This window comes from Pistacia vera, unplaced genomic scaffold, assembly GCF_008641045.1.
Source record: "Pistacia vera cultivar Batoury unplaced genomic scaffold, PisVer_v2 Contig180, whole genome shotgun sequence".
Classification (NCBI taxonomy): domain Eukaryota; kingdom Viridiplantae; phylum Streptophyta; class Magnoliopsida; order Sapindales; family Anacardiaceae; genus Pistacia; species Pistacia vera.
This window is the reverse complement of record NW_022195899.1, coordinates 1,072,469-1,080,167: the sequence shown is the minus strand read 5'-3', so window position 1 is coordinate 1,080,167 and position 7,699 is coordinate 1,072,469.

The following is a 7,699-nucleotide window of genomic DNA, read 5'->3' as shown; positions in this document are numbered from 1 at the left end:
TAGGTAATTCCACAAAATAAAAACATTAGATCATGTGGAGTTTTTAATGGTCAAGCTGACAATCCTCGTTTATATTCTTTTTTATGTTGTGTGTACTGTCAACTGTGTAGATGTTATTAGCAAGTAGTTATTCATCGATAAGTTAAACGATTTGGGAATTCTTGTAAAAACACCCATCTTCTGTAATTATGAGCTTCTGTGAAGCTAATCTTGACCCGGAAGATATCTAGTTTTTGGTTTCTAAATACCGCAATTGAATTGCAATATTCCATAACTAACAAATTACAAAGTTTTATTGCTTTTTCTTCTCATTTCAATTGTCTGGTTTGTATATTAATTATCGGTCGCCTGATTTTCGTCTTGACTATTTGGTAGAATTATTTAGTATTAAGGGCAGGCCACTGAAGTCTGAAACCATGCACTGCCACTTGAGCATATGTCATTTTGGTCACTTTTTCCAATCTTTCTAGGCCCCAGTAGATATCTTCCGTATCAAAACCTGCTCTAAAGAAATAAACATGATAAGAAAATCAGTAACCAGTCAACGGTACAAAGCGCATGCGAGATTTTTTTTTTTGAATTTTTTCAGTACTTTCGTTCCTTTTCCTTCAAATTTTACTTACATCTCATTAAATTCCCCTTTAAACCTCTCTGAACTTAAATCTGATTGAGGACATATGCTCTTCATGGCAACTTACACGGCTATCAACCGACTTAAAACATCTTCAGACAGACCCGCAGTCAGGATCTTTTGATTGGGAAGCCCATAATTTCTGACACAAAGGATCTCTCAGAGAGAAGGCAACTGTAGAGCATACTCTTCTGGATTCCTTAGGAGAACAACATGTACTCTTTATGGATAGCTAAAAATCGGAGATAGAGAAAGAGAGGTTTTAAGCTTCCATACAAAACTCACACACAATTTTCATTTCTTGGAAACTTCATGCCTTGCAGGTTACAAGGATGGAAATGAAGCCTTCATATAGAGGGAGACTTTCAAAACGAACAAACAATAACATGCAGCCTATATGCAATGTTTTTTGGTTATTCTTGCAAATGAGTTGTTTGTCTTCAGACTTCTTAAAGTTCTGTATAAATTTCACTTTTCATTTTTAACAGCTGGCTAATTTTGGTCCTCCTATAGAACTATATTTCGTGAACTATTTGGTGACAGAAGTTTCCGATATGGCATTTCTTTCATTAAACTAACCAGCCTATATGCAATGTTTATTGGTTTTTCTTGCAAATGAGTTGCATCCTATCAATTGCTCTCAGTTAAGTTCCTTCTTAGTGCAAAGAAGTTGTTGGCTCTTCTTTATTTTCTCATGCTTTATGATGTTTCCTTAGTTTAGGAAGTTTAAAAGAGTCCTTGAGGATAAAATATTGTCTGGAATATGTTTAGCTCTAAAAAGGGCTGTCATGTTTTTTGACAAAATTTTAAAGTTGTTATAATTTAGTGGTGCTATTTAGTAGTAACTCAGGAGAGGTAAAATAAATGAAGTAAATAACAAGGGACCAAAATGAGAGAATTGAGAGATGTGAGTATTGATACACTAAAGCCCCTCAAATATTTGGATTTCTTTCAAATGAAAAGGAGGGGGGGTAATTTTTATAGCCAATACACACACCCCACCCCCACCCCCCGTTCCACTTTTCACCGCCTCAAGTAAAGGTGGTGGACGGCCACCAATGTTTTGACATCAATCTCTCGATTTTGCTGGAGTTCGTGAGTGGAAAAGAACTTCGGTGAAATATGCTTGGTTCTGTCTCCTTTGATATATCCTCCCCTGACTTGAGCAATACATGTTGCATTGTCTTCATTTATAATTGTGGGAGCATCTGAGATACGTGGCAATCTGCATATACTTTCAATATGATGCATGACAGATCTCAACCATACGCATTCTCGGCTGGCTTCATAAAGCGCAAGAATCTCGAAGTGGTTGGAGGAAGTAGCAACCAATGTCTGTTTTGTAGAGCACCATGATATTGCAGTACCATTATGAGTGAAAACATATCCCGTCTACAAGCAGGCTTTGTGAGGATCAGAAAGGTATCCAACATCTATATAGCTAACTAATTTAAGATCATTAACAGATTTCCTTAAATAAAATAATCCCAAATCTTTTGTTCCATTAAGGTAACGAAAGACATGTTTGATCCTATTCCAATGTCAGTGAGTTGGTGTAGAGCTAAATCTTACCAATAGATTCACTGCAAATGTTATGTTTGGTCTCATACATTGTGCCAAATATAATAATTCACCTATTGCATTTAGATACAACACTTCATGACCAATTATATATCTTTTCGTTATCTTCTTTAGGACGAAATTGATCCTTTTTAGGATCAAGAGACCGAACTACCATTGGGGTACTTAAGGGGTGAGATTTATCCATATAAAATCGCTTAAGGATCTTTTCAGTATAATTTGATTGATAGAGCAAAACTCCATTTGAACAATGCTCGATCTGCAAGCCGAGACAATACTTTGTTTTCCCCAAATCCTTCATTTCAATTTCTCTTTTTAAGTACTCGGCAGCTTTTGTGAGCTCTTCATGAGTCCCTATTAAATTCATGTCATCAACATATATTGTCACAACTGCAAATCTTGATTCAGACCTTTTTATAAAGACACACGGGCATATAGGATCATTGATATATCCTTCCTTTATCAAATTTTCACTAAGACAATTATACCACATTCATCCTGATTGTTTCAACCCATATAACGGTCTTTGCAATTTTATTGTGTAGAATAATTTATTATTTTTTTTTTTTTTGGGTCAAACTTATGAGTTATATGTGTGCACAACAGTTATGAGTTCACATTGGCTGCCAATCCTTTTATTTGGCTTGTTTTATCTGTTGTGTGTGTGCACATCAGTTCTTAATGCATACTGTTTGCCAGACTTGTGTATTGGCTTGTTTCGTTTCAAGAATGTGTGCACAACGGTCTGTGCTTACACTCTCACTTCAGATATTTTGCAACCTAACATGAGTTGCATATCTGATAAAGTGAAAAAGATATTGTTTATCTTTGTCTCTTGATATTTAAGACCTTTTACATGTGTCATAATATCCTTAAGTGATCCTAGGGAATAAAGTTATATTTCCCGATTTGTTATATGGTCCAAACCAAAAAGAATGAATACTTTCCTTATTTGGACAAACATTGGTCAACCCCTTGTTGGCTGATGTGGCACTATATTGTTGAGCAATAAATCTTTCATTAGATAATACTCCTTGCATAAATAAATCTAACATTTTGATATTTTATTTCATCTTACTATGAATTTATTAGAGTATTCTTTCTCTTAAGGTTCGAGGTTCATTTTCCATTTTGTGCCAAAACCTCACCATATCAAACATAGACTTGATGACTTTTGGAACGTGGTTCCCTTGCTGATGCTGGTCCGTGGTGTCGGTGCTTGAAGCTTGTGGTTTACAAGCTGTTCTCAGGTGTGCTCTCAACGAGAAGAAGCTCCAAGGAGTTGCTACATGTTAAGGATTTAGAGTGTGGTGCTAAGTGTAAAGTTGAACAAAGAGTTCTTTTTGTTAGTAACTGATTGGATTCGCATGGCGGAAAAACATAATATTTAAAACGAATCGATCAATTACATGAACCAAGATCCGAGTGCAAACTATAACATTTTCATGCATAAACTGAAACGTAAAATAAAATTGTATAAAAACAAATTCATACAAGGATTTAGTTCATACCGACGTTTGGAGGCTTCTCCAAATATCTCTAACTTCAGACACGAACACTGTTCATCGACACTATTCACGTGATTCTTCGCTAATCGATCCAATGTAGGATCACACTCACGGAAGTCCACACGAAGATAATCCGTACCCTTGATTATTTTGCTAGAACAATCAATGGCTTCAAGAATCAAGAAAGAAGAACAATAAAAATTTTCTTCTTCACACAAGAGTGTAATGTGAGAGAGATAGAGAGAGAGATATAGGGTGGCTAGGGGTTTTTGATTGAATGAATATATCACCTTGTTTTAATTTTAAGTTGCACCTATATAAGGCAGTAATTAAAATCTTATTCCACTTAGGAATAGTCATTGGCTCCAACCCCAATTCACCCTTGCAACCAAACACACCCTTTATTGTATTTTAATTAATTAATTATTATTATAATTAAAATCAATTAATATAAATAATATATTAACATTTAATTAATAATAATGCATTTAAATATATACATAGATATATTTAAATATAATCTCATTAATATAATTTAAATATTAAAATTAAATACAGGCAATAACCTCAACAAATTTAATTGCACTGTGAGATTACCAAAATATCATTTTCACAAATTGATTCTTAAATTATCTTCTAAGTGTGTGACCCATAGGTTTCTCATCATATCGGTAGTGTGTAGTATTGCCATTAACACCAATTAATCGTCTCATTATATACAGACCAAGATTGGCTCCTAGCAAGACATCATGGCCACCCGTTAGATTCGAATTCAACAAAACCACAACATGTCAATAGTATGGTTACCGTGTAATCCAATCATTTCATCATCTGTTATCTCTTCGAGACTGAGGTACAAAAATAGTGTCAACCTCTGATATCATCGACATTTTTGTATTCAGTCAATGGACCAATGACTGGAATAATAAATTGGATTGAACATCAACTCAATCCCATTATGGCCACAAATTTAGTGTCATTGTCATTTACTGAATGACACAGTGAAATAACTTCTCCCGTACCCAGGAGTGATGAATCTTTTGTCGATCAACCATAGTCTTGATACACTTCTCAATATAGCCAATTACTACCGTATTTATAGCTCTGAATAGAACTACATTGGGGTAGTATCAAACTACACCAATTGGTGCACATGGCGCTCCGGTGATCTCAAGTCTAAGGACCACATGCACCATCATCTGTTAGAGGATTTATTCCATAGACACTAGGGTTACCATCCATATGGAATCCTCTAGTAAGTATGTCCAGTAAACTTGTCTCTAACAAGCACCCATGCGTTGCATCAGGTTGTCGGCAAACAACCTTGACAAGTGAGATCAGTCACTGCCTTTCGATAGGGTCATTCAACACTATGATAGTCTTACCATATTATCTGTGTCCTTGGTTAGAATAATACTGGGGGTATAGACGTTTCTAGAATGACCACCATATGTGATCATTGGGTTCTTACTATCAAGATTTAAAACACTTGATACCCTCATCTCGGTTCTACCATCCTAAGGAGATATATCATTACATACACGATATAGAAGAATATGTCTTTTATTGATAAATAAACATTTATTACAGAGTTAATTCTACAGTAATTGATTGGCTCTAGGGTACCTACTCTAACACCTTTTATTGTAACTTAGATCAGCTTTGAACTTTATCTTGTAATGTGTTTTTAACTTAGTGGATTGCTTCGATCTAGACAAGGTCCCATGGATGTAGGCTAAAAGTGGATTTAGCCGAACCATGTATATGGCTGTGTTCTTTACTTTTGGCACTTGTGTTTGATGTGGTTAAAAACTTGTAATTTTCCGCTGCACTTTAAAAATAGGTAATCCAAAGCCAAAGTGGTTTAACCAATCCCCAACATATTGAGTACATGTTCCTTTTATTTGCTTATGGTACTTTGAATCCTTCAAGGGTTTTCATATAGATATCAGTATCCAATGTACCATACAAATACGAAATAACAACATCCATGAGACGCATATCGAGTCCTTTTGAGACTGATAAACTAATCAAGTATCGAAATGTGATAGCATCCATCACTGGTGAATACGTCTCATCGAAGTCAATTTCGGGTCTCTACAGGAAACCTTGAGCCACTAGTCTAGCCTTATACCTAGCAATCTCATTTTTTTCATTTCGTTTCCTTCTGAATACCTACTTGTATCCTACAGCTTTCACATTTTCAGGCGTTTGGACTACAGGTCCAAATACATTACGTTTTGCTAGGGAGGTTAATTATGCTTAAATTGCCTCTTCCCATTTTGGCTAATCATGTCTTTGTTGAAATTCATCAACATAATGTGGCTCAAACTCATCATTCATAAGTTCAGTAGTTATTGCATATGAGAATATGTTATCGACAATAGTTGTCTCACGATTCCACATTTCTCTAAAGTGAACATAGTTTATAGAAATTTCTTCATTTCTATGTTCTTATACTCCTTCAGGGATTTCTTCCTCTTCAGGAGCTTGTGTCCTTTCAACGGCTGTTAACTCTTCTGGAGTTAGTTTAGAAGATGTGGAACTATCAATTATTCCAGCATTGTCAATATTGGCACATATTTGGTTCTGTGTCTTTCATTTCCTAAGAACAGTATCCTTGGCTCCAATAGGCCTACCACGCTTCTGGCGTGTAACAGATGAACTGATCATTGCCCACATGGATTGTTCATTGGTAACATCAATCCTTGCTGGCATATTGATAATAGGAATGTATGATCTCGTTATTTTTGCTGCATCTAGAAATGCATTAGGCATTTGATTGGTGATATTTTACAAATGTGTTATTATTTGCACTTCAATTTTAGATTGATATGTACAAGGATCTAAATGAGACATAGAATTTACTTTCCAAGAAATTTCAGGCCTTACTTCAGGAGGCTTTACCCTTTTTCCTAAGGGAAGAAATATTGTCTCATCAAAATGGTAACTATAAAACGTGCAGTAAACAAATCACCCATGAGGGGCTTAAGATATCCGATTATGGATGGCAAGTCATAGCCAACATATATTCTCAAACGACGTTGGGGTCCCATTTAGGTGCATTGAGGGGGTGCAATTGGAACTTGCACAGCACAACCAAAAGTTCATAAATGGGATATATTAGACTGATGTCCACATACAAGTTGTATTGGAGAGTATTGATGATACGCAGTGGGTCTTGGGTGAATTAACATCGTAGCATATAAAACAGCATGAGCCTAGGCAGAAGTCGATAATTACGTACGTAATAGCAAAGTTATTGCAATTAATTGGATACGCTCTATAAATGACTCTGCCATACTATTCTGGGTATGTACATGTGGTACTGGGTGTCAACATCAATTCCCATTGCTGTACAATAATCATCAAATATATTTGGGATCATTAATGTCTAGACGGATTGCTTTAATTAGGTAATCTGGAAAGTGTTCCCGTAATCTAATAATTTATGCTAGCAATCTAACGAAGGCAATATTACGGGTTGATAGTAGACAAATATGTGACTATCGTGCCGATGCGTCAATCAATACCATAAGGTAGCGGAATGGTCCACTTGGTGGATGAATAGGTCCACATATATCCCCTTGAATTCTTTGTAAAAATGATGGGGATTCTACACCAACTTTAGTGATGGATGGCTTAAGTGTCAATTTGCCCTATGAGCAAGCAATACAAGCACTCTCATTAGGTGATAGAATCTTTAGGTTCTTTAATGGGTGCCCATGTGAGTTTTCTATGATCCTACACATCATAGTAGATCTTGGATGACCAAGATGGTCATGCCAAATTTTAAAAAGTTCAAGATCAGTGAACTTTTGGTTCATAACTGCATAGACTTCAACATTTTTCAGGAATGTGTAATATAACCCTGATGAGAAAGCGGAGAGTTTCTCTAATACATGCTTCTGGCATGAAATATTAGCAGTGATGCATGGAAACTCTTCATCCTTTTCACTTAAAGTTTCAATGAAGTATC